This window comes from Oreochromis niloticus, linkage group LG9 (genome assembly GCF_001858045.2).
Source record: "Oreochromis niloticus isolate F11D_XX linkage group LG9, O_niloticus_UMD_NMBU, whole genome shotgun sequence".
In the NCBI taxonomy this organism is placed as follows: Eukaryota; Metazoa; Chordata; class Actinopteri; order Cichliformes; family Cichlidae; genus Oreochromis; species Oreochromis niloticus.
The window spans coordinates 34,344,162-34,359,176 of NC_031974.2; the positions used below are offsets into that span (position 1 = coordinate 34,344,162).

General features: G+C 42.9%; 1 long non-coding RNA gene across 1 annotated transcript; it reads left to right on the plus strand.

Moving 5' to 3' along the window:
* The first annotated feature begins 4,930 nt into the window (after window positions 1-4,930).
* On the plus strand, window positions 4,931-5,964 carry LOC112847961 (uncharacterized). The gene is made up of 2 exons (XR_003221798.1): window positions 4,931-5,691; window positions 5,771-5,964. It is a non-coding gene; the product is annotated as an uncharacterized LOC112847961 (long non-coding RNA).
* The last annotated feature ends 9,051 nt before the right edge of the window (window positions 5,965-15,015 follow it).

Here is a 15,015-nt window from a genome sequence, read left to right on the forward strand (position 1 = left end):
GAAGACAAAAGCGAACAACCCCAACCCCTTATCTCTCTCTATCCATCTGTCTGGCTTACAAGAATTGCTTCAAATCGATTTGTCTTTCACACATTTTGTGAAGGATGATGGATCGAGTTGGGTGAACGCTGGCGCGCCTGGCTGCTGCTACTCACCAGTACATTTTTTATTATTTTGATTGCAGAGTTTTATGAACAAGGACATCCACACTTCAGGACCAGAACAATCTCTTCCAGGGATTGATTTGTATAAAGTTTAACCTTAACATCTGCTAATCCAGCTAAATAAACTCTGACATCTACTTCCCAGTGAGCTGTACTAGCTTAACTGTTTGAGCTAACATTAGCCTGCCTGTTTGTCACTCCAGCCGGCTTGGCTCTTTCTCCTCCACATCGTCTAAGATGTGGGTCAATGTATTCTTGAGCTGGTCAGCACTAGGGGCACTAGCGGTGAGAAGTCAAAGATTAATGCGAGTTGGTTACACTGCACCATCAAACATAGCGGTCACTGTGAATCAGCAGCAGCAGCTAGAAGAGGTGGACAGGTTCGTGTACCTGGGTTGCACTCTCAGCAGTGACAGGGACGCGGAGCATAACGTCAAGTGACAAATTGGGAAAGCATAGGCAGCCTTTCAACGACTACGACCTATATGGACGACCACCGCACTGCCCTTATGAGCCAAGTTGCGGCTCCTGAAGACCATTGTTATACCGATGGGACTGTACGCAGCGGAGACTTGGAAATCGACTGCAAAGATCAACCGCCATCTCGACGTCTTCCAACAGCATTGCCTTCGACGGCTGCTTAATATCACATATCGGGATCACGTTACCAACGAGGAAGTATATCGCCATGTGGGAGTTAGAGATGCTCCACATCCAAGTCACCAAGCGTCGGTTCAGATTTGCCAGTCACATCCTTCGGCTACCGGACCCGAGACCTGCCCGCGTCGCAGTCCTGTGGAACCCGAGAAATGGAAAGAGACGGCGAGGAAGACCCAAAACTAACGTGGAGGAGTACGTTCCTTGAAGATTTACGCTCGGTCGAACTGTCATGGGATGAAGCAGCAACCGCCACGATGGACCGAGTTCGATGGCGTTCTCTTGTCACCAGATGCGCAGAGCGGCGCAGGAGGATCTAAGTCTAAGTAAGTCATGTACTCCAGTATAAAGACTCCATCATCCAGGCCAAACAAAGCTTCTACTCTGATATGATCAGTTCTTATGAGGGTAACTCCAGGACTCTGTTTTCGCTTCTCAACAAAATTCTTCAGCCCCCCAACGCGTTACCACCACACTTCTATTCTTCTGACACCTGTAACTCCTTGATGCTGTTCTTCATTTGAAAATTAATAACATTCACCAGCAACTAAGTTTGAATGTTGTGTCCACCACCTCCTCAGAACCTTTTCTCCATTTTGAGCCTTTTTCCACCTTTCATGCTTCTTATATATTAGATATTTCTGAGTTCATATGTAAATCTTGCCTCTCTTCCTTACTCCCACTCTTCTCTGTTATCATTCACTCTTCGTTCCTTCCTTATTCAAGATTGCTTCAGTCACTCCTATACTGAAAAAAACCTTCCTTGGAACCTAACAACTTTAACAACCTCCGTCCGATTTCTAATCTACCCTTTTATTTCTATATCATCCTTTGTCATGATCTCTCATTCCATTCTTCTCTCCTGTCCAAGCTGTCCATACCTGAGGCCTTGGAAACTGCCAAGCAAAGACTCACAGCCTTGGACAGCTGCTTAAAGAGATATACCAGAAAAATAGAAAGCAGGAGAATAAACCATCATCCTACATAGTGGATTTGATGCTCACTAGTCCTTGGCCTCCTTCCTTCCACTTAGCGTACAGTCTCAGGGTGCTGGATTTGGGGTAAAACCCTCCATGCATGGTCAGGAGCTTCTTTGTCTTGATGTCAGTGGCTTCTATCTTCTCCTTTGGATAGCTTATTATCCCAGCAGAGTATCAGACGACCGGCAGGGTATGGGTATTGATTGCCCGCATCTTTTTCTTCCCATTCAGCTGACTCTTCAAGGTTCAAGGTTCAAGGAGCTTTATTGTCATTCACATCACATGTTAACATGAGGTGGAACGAAATTATGTACACACGGTCCCGGAGCGAAAAGAAACAAAATAATGCAGATAATAAAGATACAGAATTATTTTTTAAGTAATAAATAATAGTTTTGTTTTTGTTTTTTTACACAAACAGAATAACAAGTAATAAAATAAACACGATAAATAATGCAATAAGTAGAGTGCAACAACCTGAGTACCAGTATGGAGTATGGGTATAGAGTGTAGGTATAAATATGGGTATAAATAAATACTTTTAGCAGCAAAGAGCATGATGCCAGCACTGATAAAGTGACAGTGTCAGTAGTGTCAGTAGTGATTAAGGTGCTACAATAGCAGTTCCTGTCCATTTATGTATTGAGAAGTCTCACAGCTTCTGGGATGAAGCTGTTTCTCAGTCTGGTTGTTTTGCATTTAATGCTCCTCAGCCTCCTGCCTGAGGGGAGCAGGACAAAGAGTGGGTGTGCTGGATAAGTGGGGTCCTTCATGATACAGGTGGCCCTCTTCCTGCATCTGGAGGTGTATATGTATGTGATGGTTGGGAGGCTGCCTCTGACCACTCTCTGAGCAGCCTTCACCACCCTCTGTAGAGCTTTCCTCTCTGCTGTTTCTGTGCCACACATTGATGCCAGAGCACAGAACACTCTCCACCGCACATCTGTAAAAGGAGATGAGGACTGAGCTCTCAAGTCCCGCACGCCTCAACCTCCTCAGGAAGTAGAGCCTCTGGTGAGCCTTCCTGATCAGGCTGGAAGTGTTGTTTTTCCAGGTGACGTTGCTATCTAGGTACATACCCAGGTACTTGTAGCTGGGTACTACTTCGACTGCAGAACCTCCGACGTGCAGGTGTGTGTGTGTCTTCCTCTCCTGAAGTCCACAATCATCTCCTTAGTCTTCTTCTCATTCAAACAGAGATTGTTTTTCCTGCACCAGTCCTCCAAGTGTTCCACCTCCTTCCTGTAGCCGGTCTCATTGTTTGTGATGCAACCAACCACAGCTGTGTCGTCCTCAAACTTTACAATATGACAGCCAGGGTGGTTGGGTGAGCAGTCGTATGTAAGCAGCATGAACAGGAGGGGACTTAGCACACAGCTCTAAGGGGAGCTAGTGCTGAGGACTATGGAAGATGAGGAGACATTGTGGATCCTCACAGACTCCGGTCTGTTGGTCAGAAAGTCCAGAACCCAGTTACAAAGAGAGGAGCTCAGTGCCAGAGTCAGTAATTTGTCGACAAGTGTCTGTGGGATCATTGCGTTAAAAGCGGATGAGAAGTCCACGAAGAGCAGATGGACGTAGGAATTCTTCTGCTCCAGGTGGGTGAGGGTGGTGTGAACCACAGAAGAGATGGCATCTTCTGTGGATCGATTCTTCCAGTAGGCGTACTGGTGTGGGTCTGAAGTGACACTGATGGTGGCTTTGATGTGGGCCATAATCAGCCTCTCAAAGCATTTTGTGACAATCAGCATGAGGGCTACTGGCCAATAGTCATTTAGACCTGTCACAGTAGAACTCTTGGGGACTGGGATGATGGTGGCGGTCTTCATACAGGTGGGGACAGCTGCCTGGGAGGAGTTAAAGATGTCTGTCAGGACCTCAGAGAGCTGATCAGCGCAGTTCCTCAAAACCCACCCGGGGATGTTATCTGGGCCGGCAGGTTTTCGGAGAGTTTCTTTGCGTAACCAGACCTTAGGCGGTGTCCCTGGCTTTCAGCAGGGCACGGACTCCTGCATTCAGCTAGGGTTTCTGGTTTGGGTAGCACATCACAGACTTGGTGGTGGTAACATCCTCCGCACACTTGCTGATGTAGCCGAGGACAGCAGATGTATACTCCTCCAAATCCAGCTTCTCCTTATACACCACAGCATCCCTGAAGACCTGCCAGTCTGTGCATTCAAAGCAGTCCTGCAGTACAGAGTCTCCGTCATTGGGCCACACAGTGATGGTTTTCAGAGTGGGTCTGGAGCGTCGTAGTGGGGGATGGTAGGCAGGGACCAGCATAATGCAGATGTGGTCAGGGAGGCCGAGGTGGGGGCGGGGTACTGCTCTGTATGCGTCTCGCATATTGGTATAAACACGGTCCAGCGTGTTATTTCCCCGTGTTGGTATGGTGACATGCTGGTGAAACCTTGGCAAGATGTCTCCAAAAGTTGAATCTGTTCATCTGGACGTAGTGTTTTGTGGGAGAAACGTTTCGTCACTCATCCAAGTGACTTCTTCAGTCTCAGCTGACTGCAGGTTTCCCCAAACCTTATAAACAGTACATTTGCATAATGACTGAAACCAGCCCACTGAAGGAACAATGGGCTGTGAGGTCAGTTCCTTAATCATAATTATGCAAATTCCCATGACCATTGATCAACAATCACTGACCAAAATGCATCATGAGAATGATGAGAATGCATCAAGACTTGGCAAGATGTCTGTCATGTTTACATGGTTAAAATCCCCAGCCACTGCGTAAAAAGCTTCCGGGTGCTTATTCTGAAGGGAGCTGATTGTGTAGCTCCTTCAATGCATTGTTAGCATTAGCATGCGGTGCTATGTAGGCTGCTATGACAAACATCACTTAAAAATGACGAGGTGAATAGAATGGGCGACATTTCACAGTCATAAGTTCCACATCCTCAGAACAGTGGCTGTTTATCACCACACAGTTCGTGCACCAACCAACGCATAAGCCTCGTCGAGCTTTCCCCGATAATATGTTGCGGTCGGCCCGGATGAGCTGCCAGCCGTAGATCTGGAAGGCATGTTGTCTTTTAGCCATGTTTCTGTAAGACAGAGTATGGAACAGTTCCTCATCTCCTCCGAAACACCCATTCTCATTCGCAGAAGGTCCAGCTTGTTGTCTAGAGATCAGACATTGGCCAGGAATAAGGACGGAATCAGCAGCCTGCTAGCCTTAGCCTTTAGCCTCTCCAGCACACCACTGTGCTTTCCCCTCTTCTGCCTCCGCTCACAGCGCTTCCTTTTGCCCGTTATCCACTGCGCTCTCTCCTCCAAGACCGTAGCAGCTGCAGTCTGCCAAGCATAGCTCTGAGTCTGTGGTCTACTGTTGTTGTAGTCGAACTGTGCCTTAAGCTCAGAAGTTCTGTGCGGTTATATGCTACTCGCTTACAGCGGGCAAAGTCAGAATCAGCATTACAAACATTAAAAACACTGGAATAGACGGGTTTTCTGGGAGCGTGAGTAGCCGCTGCTCTACTGTGCGCCGCCATTTTTGAGGACAGGACATACCTTATTGTAACCACTGACTCATTTAAAATAGTTTAGGACAGCCAAGCTACGGACCAGTTAGTAGGTTCGGCAGGGTTACAATAGAAAGCGAGGCGAATACGGAATGAAATGGCTGGAGACAGGAATTTGAGCAGCAACGATTATTATTGTCATGACCCTGTGCCCTCTCGGCTTACTCTGTATGGCTACAAGTGTTTTTGTTGTGTTGTGTCTCTCTCTCCCCTCCCGCACACTGCGCTCTACCGGGGCGGAGTCATGACGGCTCCAGCCCCTGGCTCGGACACCTGCAAGCAATCATATCATCACCACGCTCACTTCTTAAGGCGGCTGCTGAGAGTGCTTCTTCGCTGGATTATTGTGTAACACTCGTCAGTGTCATTGCAAGTCTGAGCTTTTTCCCGAGTTTCTTTCGTGCCGCAACTCACCTGTTCTTCCTCCCTGTGCCAGATTTCTCGCCAGCCTGAGGACCGCCGTGTGGTGAGCTAAAAGCCGGAGTCCGAGCTAACCTGAGCTTCAGTGAAGGATTGTGTACATAGCCCGTTCCCTTCCTGTGCCTGTGTTCCCCGGAGACCCTCTTCCTGTGCCCCCTCACCTGTATATATCCGCACCTGGTGTCTGTGTGTAAATAAATTGTGAACTTTAGTGACGGTCTGCCTCCGAGTCTCTCCTGAGCCTGACAATTATTTTGCACAAAAATGAAATAAACAAGACACAAATTCCACATTGACAGTAGAAATGGTAATAATAACAATAACAATAATAAGAATAAGCCGGCAACCAAAAAATAACCCCAAAAATAGTCCCTTTGAGCTCAATGTTGTTGACCAAAGACAAATTGTCTTTTTGTCTTTGGTCATTCGTCATGTCAAAAAATTCTTAGTCTAGTTCTTTTTCTCTTTCGTTTGTGGTTTGTGTGTTACCACTTCGAAGTCCCCGTCGAGGAAGAAGAGTAAGTTCCTCGGCAAAGTTCAGTCCGGGCTCAGGCTCCATCTCCATCCGGGGAGAATCCATCGTAATCCAGAATCTTAGTTCCTTCCACACGAACAAGGAAAAAAAACCTAGCCTGCACAACAATATTAACATTATTACACACAGCCAGCTCCGTTTCTTCTCTCGTATCACAGCTATAGCTTCAGTTCTTTATCTCTTTTCCACATTACCACAGTAATACATTACATGCATGCTTCGAATATATCTCTCGTTGTACATGAAATTATTTTAACCACATGTAATACAACAAATGAATTTCTTGTTCTCTTTTTAACCATGAAATTGTGATTAATAGGTATAACCAACAAGATAATAGATTTTTCCAATCATCCTTCAAGTATGCTAAACAAATTCTACCACAACAGCATTTCCATCGTTTTTAAACAGCAAATTACCACTCGCAAATCGGTATGAACAGAAGAAACAACTTTTAGCAACAGACTAACACATTTTTATTTTTTCAAACACATGGGCTCAACTCACCAAAATGATGGAAAATTCCGCACGAGCTATCTGTGGTCTGTCTCATCTACTTCCACGTGCAAAAAAACCTAGCTCATGTGAAATGATGGTCTGGTGTTTTGGAAGACGGGGCTAAAACCACTTTCAACCAATGAAAAAGGCATTTACCCCTTGTGGTCCGGCAACAGAAAAATAAAGTTTGCTGGAGGATCACTGTTAAGAGATTTTCAAATGTTTCAAGTATTATTCCCACTGCCATTTGTACGTTATTGAAAGTTTATCTTTAATTTTAGTGTTAATAGTTGTTTACCCATTTATTCTTTCCATTTAATCGTATTTTATGATTTTACTGTTTCGCTGAAGTGAAGCTTAAATGAAAGACAAAAGCATAGTGTTCTCAGATATGATTCACCCAGTATATTTCCTCTGCACCTGGTTCTCTACGAGCCGTTTCACTCCCAGGAAGGGGAGAGCAGGACGTTCTTATCTATACACTCCCAAATACAAAGAGGGGCCCATTCTTCAGAATCACACACACACACTCTGAGATCATAAACTTCACACACACACACACATACTCTGAAACGCTATAAATAAAGAACTGCCGCATACGCTGGTTGTGAGCCTGAGACAGCAGCGCTCACCCAGCGTGCGCACGTTGTTACCATCTAAACTGTCTTGAGTGTCTTTATTTCGCCTGAAGAATGTCTTGTTTAAATATTTACTCCTTACAATCACACTTCCTTTTTTCAAAATAAATGTTTCTTTTCAAAATAAAAGAATGAAAATACATTCATACAAATAAAGCGAAAACAAGAAAGAATAACAACAAAAGCGTTTTTCTCTAGTGGGTTACATTATTCTCTGCAGGTATTTGGTGGTTGCAGTTTTCCTAGCGGCCTCTTCATGGTTCCCATTTGCCTGTGGGATTTCAAGGTACTTTTGACTTTCCTCAAAGTCTGCAATATTGCCTTCTGGTAGTACAGTCCCCTCAGTTCTGACTACTGTCCCTCTCTTTGTTACCATCTGACTAGACTTTTCCAGTCCAAATGACATTCCAGTGTCATTGCTGTAGATCCTAGTGGTGTGGGTGAGTGAATCGATGTCACTCCTGACATACGCCTTGAGTCATCCATGTAGAGGAGGTGGTTGATGATTGCTCCATTCTGTTGTCAGTATCTGTATTAGTTTTGTTAGTGATCTCACTGAACCCGCCTGGTTCCTTACCTGCTCTACAACCTGTGATCCATCAACGGCAATCAGCAGAGCAACATTTGAGACTAGCTCAGCCCTCTGCTCTCTGCCAGTTCCTCAGCTACCTCATGGTGATAACTAGGCCTTCATGTCTCTCATTCATGTTTTTTCCTCATATCTACCATCGTGTCGTTGTGCCTTCAGTTCCTTTGCCCTTGAATCGATTCACCTGCCCTGCCTTCCTTGGAAACACAACTACTCACTGCTCTCAGCTGTCTGCCCTCCTGCTCACCATCACCTCCTGGTCACTAGAAATATATGTTCGGAACCCCTCCTCCATGCACTCAGCTATTCTACTAGACACTCACTTGGCTACCCTCCCGAAGCCTCTTTCACCTCTTCCTCCTTCTTCCACTTCCAAATAAGCCCTTAACTATTGAATTATTGAATTATTACTGGTGGTGGTCAGAGGGCCCGGTGGCGCCAGTGTCCGGCAGCCTCGCCTCTGTCAGTGCGCCCCAGGGTGGCTGTGGCTACAACGTAGCTTGCCATCACCAGTGTGTGAATGTGTGCATGAATGGGTGAATGACTGGATATGTAAAGCGCTTTGGGGTCCTTAGGGACCATAAAAGCGCTATATAAATACAGGCCATTTACCATTACCATTTATTATATTCACTTTCAGTCAACCTCTCATAAACCTCTGTTTCATTGCCTCCATGCCAGTGATTCTTGCTATGCTCCCCACGTCTCCAGTCTCGTATCATTGTTTTTGATAAAGCTTTATTTAAATCATCATCTTCCTGTCCCTTGAGTCTGCTCTCAGTTTACTTCAAGAACCATTTCTCATCTCAAATCTCTGTTTTCTGTATTATTCACTTGCTTATTATGCACCAGTCTACTGTTTTGTTCAGTGTTGTCGGCCACTGGTTTTTTGTTGATTTTAATGTTTAATGTTTAATTAATGACCTCTGACAATAAAGCCTCATTTCTGCTGTTCAGTACCGAAGAAATTCAAACTTTTACAAAATATGCAAAATTACAAAACACTTAGCTGTGTCTCTAATGAAACCTCTGTAGCTTTGCTCTGCTTCACTACAGCAGCATCAGGTAATGTTTGTATGTTGATTTATGGTTTTCTTCAGTTTTTGATCTACTGCAGAATATTTTTAAAGGAGTTATCTTCTATAAAAGGCCAGGCCAGAAAAATCTCCTTCATGATTTTCTGTGTTTTATCCTCAGTTATTTTGACACAAAGGCAAATGCTTACATCTCTGATGAAGTCTTACAAGTGTCAACTTTGATTTATACATGGATATAAAAATATCTGAAGAAAAAACACTCCCCCAGCAGCATAGATGTATTGCAGTTTAACTAATGGAAGATTCAGGGTCACTAGCTCTAACTATATGCTTTAGCAAAAAGGAAAGTTTGAAGCCTAATCTTAAAAGTAGAGATAGTGTCTGTCTCCCGAATCCAAACTGGAAGCTGGTTCTACAGAAGAGGGGCCTGAAAACTGAAGGCTCTGCCTCCCACTTTATATGGAACCACAAGAAAGCCCGCAGTCTGAGAGTGAAGTACTCTAATGGGATGATACAGTTCTATAAGGTCATTAAGATAAGATGAGGCCCTTTTATTCAAGGCCTGGTACTTGATTAGAAGATTTTTAAATTTTATTCTGGATTGAATGAAGAGGGTTTTCACTTCTCTCCATTCAGTACAGTAACTTTTATGCTTATTGTAGCTAAAAACGCTCATTATCAAATCAAATCAAATCAAAATTTATTTATGTAGCACATATTAAAAACAACAAAGTTGACCATTGTGCTTCACAGTCAGTAAAAGCATGAGACAATTAAAACAAAACAATAAAAACGGGACAGGAGACAATAGGTGACAACACAACAAGCCAGATAACAGCCAACTAGTTAGAATCAAACGCCAAAGTAAAAAGATGGGTTTTAAGACGTGATTTAAAAGACTGGATAGACTCGGCGGTACGAATATGAACAGGCAGGTTATTCCAGAGTCTAGGTGCTACGGTTGCAAAGGCCCGGTCAGGTTGTGCTAGGAGCATCTGATTGGACGATCTAAGTGCTCTGTTGGGATTGTACAAGTGGAGGAGTTCGGAAAGGTAGCTGGGTGCTAAATAATTTAGAATTTTAAAAGTGAACAAAAGAATTTTAAAATCTATACGATATTTAACAGGGAGCCAATGTAAGTTGGCTAAAATTGGAGTGATGTGTTCATAGATTCTCGTACCTGTTAAGGTACTAGAGAGATGCTGCACATCTCTCTGTTAAGAGACGCGCAGCTGCATTCTGAACTAACTGAAGCCGGTAAAGAGAAGAGTGTTGGAGGCCCGAGTAGAGGGAGTTGCAGTAGTCCAGTCTGGATGTAATAAATGCGTGGATAAGCTTTTCAAGGTCCTTTAAAGGAAGGAACAGCTTTGCTTTGGATATCTGACGCAACTGGTAAAAGCTGTTTTTTAACCACAGTGGAGACCTGTTTCTCAAGTTTAAAAGAGTTATCCAGGAACACTCCGAGGTTTCTTACAGAGTTAGCCCTGGGTTCAGCTTTGACAAATATGATCGACTGTTTCCAGTAGAATTCCAAAGTTGTCATCTTGGGCCCTCTCAGAGCCCTGTATGCTTGCAGAGACCGCTACAGTAGGGAAAGATGCAAATGAATGTCCAAACCATTGTACTTTAGATTTATTTATGTCTTACACAGCATCCCAACTCGAGAGCTTTAATAAAGTTTATGCGCAATTCAGTAAGGACGATCTAAGGTCTCACATCTGTCCTGTCCCAGGTGTATTCTCACTTTTCATTCTATAAGCTCTTTCATTTTACAACATATTTACCTTCATATACATCCCTCTGTAAATTTATGATGCATCAAATAAAAGCCCCAAATTTAATGTCTGTTGTTTTCAATTGGTAGTTTATAAATCAAATTGATTTGAATTGAATTTAATGTTGAAAGCAATCTCCCTCCCTCCTCATCGAAGGAGACAATTGGAAAACCACTAACATTCATTGTGGCCACTTTAAATAATGGATTATGCCATTTGGCCTCACCAATGCCTTGGCAGTGTTTAAGGCTTTAGTCAAGGACCTGCGCAGAGTCTTCCTGAGTCATTACGTCTTCATTTCCCTGGATGACATCTACATATTCTCCAAGACTCTTTGTTGACTCAAATATTTAACTTAATGCATCTCTATAATAATCCAATTTCGATTCCAGGTGTGAAAATCTAAATTACAAAATCCACACAATAGGCTTAGGTAGAGGAGGCTTTTTTTATTCTCAATTTAGATTTAAGCATATTTGGGCTTACTCAATAAATAAAGAACAGAAATCATTAAATTTGCATCTACAGCTTAATTAGTTCTACTAATGCATTACACCATTAGTTTTAGAATAACAAATCATTGTCATGAGGGAGCAGGTTGGTAGACTTTCTCCTTCTCCTGTGTAAGCTTCCTGCAGAGTCCTCCCTATTGGGCAGAGTTCTCTGTTCCTGCTCCTCAGCCTGACACATCTGCTGCTGATCATCATCATTAAAGCCAGTATGTGAGGACCAGCTGATCTATTGAGGTTTTGCCAGATAGTCTCCCTCTCTCATCTTTAACATTCACTGTGAGGGATCTCACTCTTCTCTTCCTTTAAGTGGATTTTCTGCCTTCACTGTACCTGGAGGATTGTTTCCTTGACATCCCCAATAATTACCTTTGTTCCCCTGATTAACATTGCTCAATTTACTTATTGTTTATAAAGTTTCACACAGTCAAGGAGCAGTTCAGGACACATTTCACTGTGTGTTGTACTTGTATGAATATGCATGTGACAAATAAAGAATCTTGAATCTTGAAGCAAGTCAGCACAGAATAGTTACTAATGCTCACCAGCATGGATAGTTGGCCATGTTGTCATCACACATGCTCTGAATCATTTTTTTATGATCACCTTAGACTTGAATAATAACAAAAAAGACACCTGCGTGATTTAATAAAGAGGAGGTTTTATATTGCCATGGTTACAATGAGACAGACAACTCAAACCCTGGGTTTTGGCTTTTTTCATTTATTTGTTGCATTTTCCTGCTTTTCAAAACCTGCATTAGTGCTCATACATAGCAAGCTAAGCCATTAGGTACTTGCATTCCAGTCACACTGCACATTTCTGTATAATGTTTTGTAAAACAATATTATATATATTATATTTAATATTACAATATCATCTCACCACTTTAACAAAGACTTATTGTTTGTTTATATACTTTTATTTATACTCTTGTCAAGCGTCCTTGGGTTTCTGAAAAGGCAATATATGAATGACTACTAATGCTAAGTTTTTAGTATTGTTATTAAAATATAAAGAAGCGGTGCTAGTTCAGCAGCTGGGGGCTACGTGCACATGGTCGGAAAGCAGCAGCCCACGTTCGAGTACAACCTGCTGGCCGTGCCGTCCCCCTCTCTCTTCCAGCTTTCCTGTTTGTTTTTGCTGTCTCTATCCAGTAATAGCAAAAATAAATTAAATAAATTAAATTATATATATATTAGATCATAGAGAAAATTTTATGTTGTACAATTTTCAAACTTGGTAATCAATTTAGAGATTTTCCACTCCGAATTCCCTGAAAATATCTGACTGACATTATAAAAATATTTCCAGCACGCCACAGGAATCACACAAAATATCATCCAGGGACTATTAATTTGTCCATTCAGACAGCACTTTTTGTTAGCTGGTCAGTTAGGCACTCCTGTATACAAGGGGAAAGGCAAGAAGAAAAAAAGAGAGCTGCTTTTGCATAGTAATTAATCTTGACAGACATACGTCATGCTCCTGGGCCCCTGACAACGTTACGCCCTGGGTGAAATTAACGACTAGCTGCTTATCTTAAAAGACCTGGGAATTAATTAAAAATGACATTTCCCCAAAGACTCGGGCTTCTGAGGCTGCCATGTTGAAATTAACTGATGAGGAGTCCTAGGAGGAAAAACAAAATAAGCAAACTGTCAAACGCTGAGCAAATCACTGCTGTTTATCAGTACTGCTCTGTCCTCAGGAAATAACAGTGGCCTTACATCCTGCATGTGTCCAGAGCACCATGGATAAAAGTCATATTGGTATTAACAAGAGGAGGAGGGAAAACAAACAACCCTGTCAAATGTGATATGGAGACAATGTAGTTGAGTTAAGTAGAGGAAGACTTTGCTGAAATGAGCTCTTAATTCAGCACAAAGATGGTGTAGCGCTGTCTCGAAGGAATACTTCACAATTAGAAATGTCTGTATTATGAAATAGTGGCTTCTTTCCAGAACTCGCTGTTTGAAAGCAAATGCTCAGGACTCTGCACCCAGGACCCGTGTTAGAAAGCATCTCTCCAAGTCCATTTGGTACAGGTTAACACAGTACACACTAACAGAGACCAAAGATCATCAAAAGCACTGTGTTGTCTTTCTGATAACTATGTTTGGAAAGTATTTCTAGACTTTCAGTACAGTATATTGCCAAATTATATGTGTTACTGTCTACCTCATTTATGCAGAAACATCTCATAACTAGCAATTTATTTAGCATGCAAATTAAAAACCTATTGGCTCTTATTAATGCCTTGTCCTTTATGACCATCAGTTTTAAATGAAGTCTGCATAAGAGATGAATCCTAGTGATCTATGATATCAACATCACTCTCACCCTGTGAGATTTGCTTGGATTACGTCCCAGGACCCCCAGTACCCTGAATTGTATATGACCTAGAGGTGATTCTGGTAAACTGTGAGGAGGGAGAAGTTCCTTTTTGCTCTCAATGTGTACAGTTAGGATGGATGCTGTTGACCTTAACTGAGAACACAGACAGGAAAAGGAAGGAAGGTGTGTCAGAAGGTAGGGAGACTTAGAGTCTGGAAACAAGGGGGATGACTTCACCTATCACTTGTGTAAAGGTAACTGAGGTAGTTAACCCTTTAGTTAACCCGTCACCAACAACAGGTTAGGGTTTAAACCAGGGGTGTCCAACTCCAGGCCTTGAGAGCCGGTGTCCTGCAGGTTTTAGATCTCACCCTGGGTCAACACACCTGAATCAAATGATTAGTTCATTACCAGGCCTCTGGAGAACTTCAAGACATGTTGAGGAGGTCATTTAGCCATTTATTCAGCTGTGTTGGATCAAGGACACATCTAAAACCTGCAGGACACCGGCCCTTGAGGCCTGGAGCTGCCCACCCCTGGTTGGGCCAGTGGGGTTGATACGATTTGCTCTGAGGTTCTCATGCTCTGGAAGTCATGGAGTTATCTTGGTTGACATCCCTGTGAAACTGCATGTAGAAGTTGGGGACAGTGCCCTTGGATTGGCAGACTGGGATGGCAGTTTCCCCTTTTAAGAAGTGGGACAAGAGGGTGTGCTCCAACTTCAGGGGAGTTACAATCTCCAGAAAGGTTCATACCAGCATGTGAACCTGGTTTGGTACCTTGGGGTCTCCAAGAGAGACATTGCTGCATCTGAGGCCATAGTTCTCAGCCTGAAAAGGGTGGAGTGACATATCTATTCCTAGGAGATGCTAGAAGTTGAAGGCTTCAAGTATCTCAGTTCTTTGTTGTTTTGTGTTTTCCAATTAAACAATTGGCAGCTACACTTGAGCACTGTACAGCATAGGAGTGAATGAGTGATACTAGTCTTAATAACCATTTAATAAACTAAACAAATATTTGTTTTAGCTGACAAAAAGTTGCCTGTTGTCATTTATGTGGAATGGGCTGACATGAATGCAAATCCATTATAAAAATTAGGGGTTAAAGGGGACTGCAACGATGCAGCATGAAATTCTGACACGTTGAATTAATGAGTAATTAACCCTGAGAGACAATTTGTTATAGTGATTTCAAGTGGGATAATTTTTCATGTGCTACAGACTCTCAATCCTTCCAGTAGATCCTATGGATGCACTTCAGAAATTGTTAACAATTAATTAATGTTATCCTATGCTCCTGCCTGCACAGCTCGTTTTTTCTTTCTCATTTCATTCAAGAGAAGA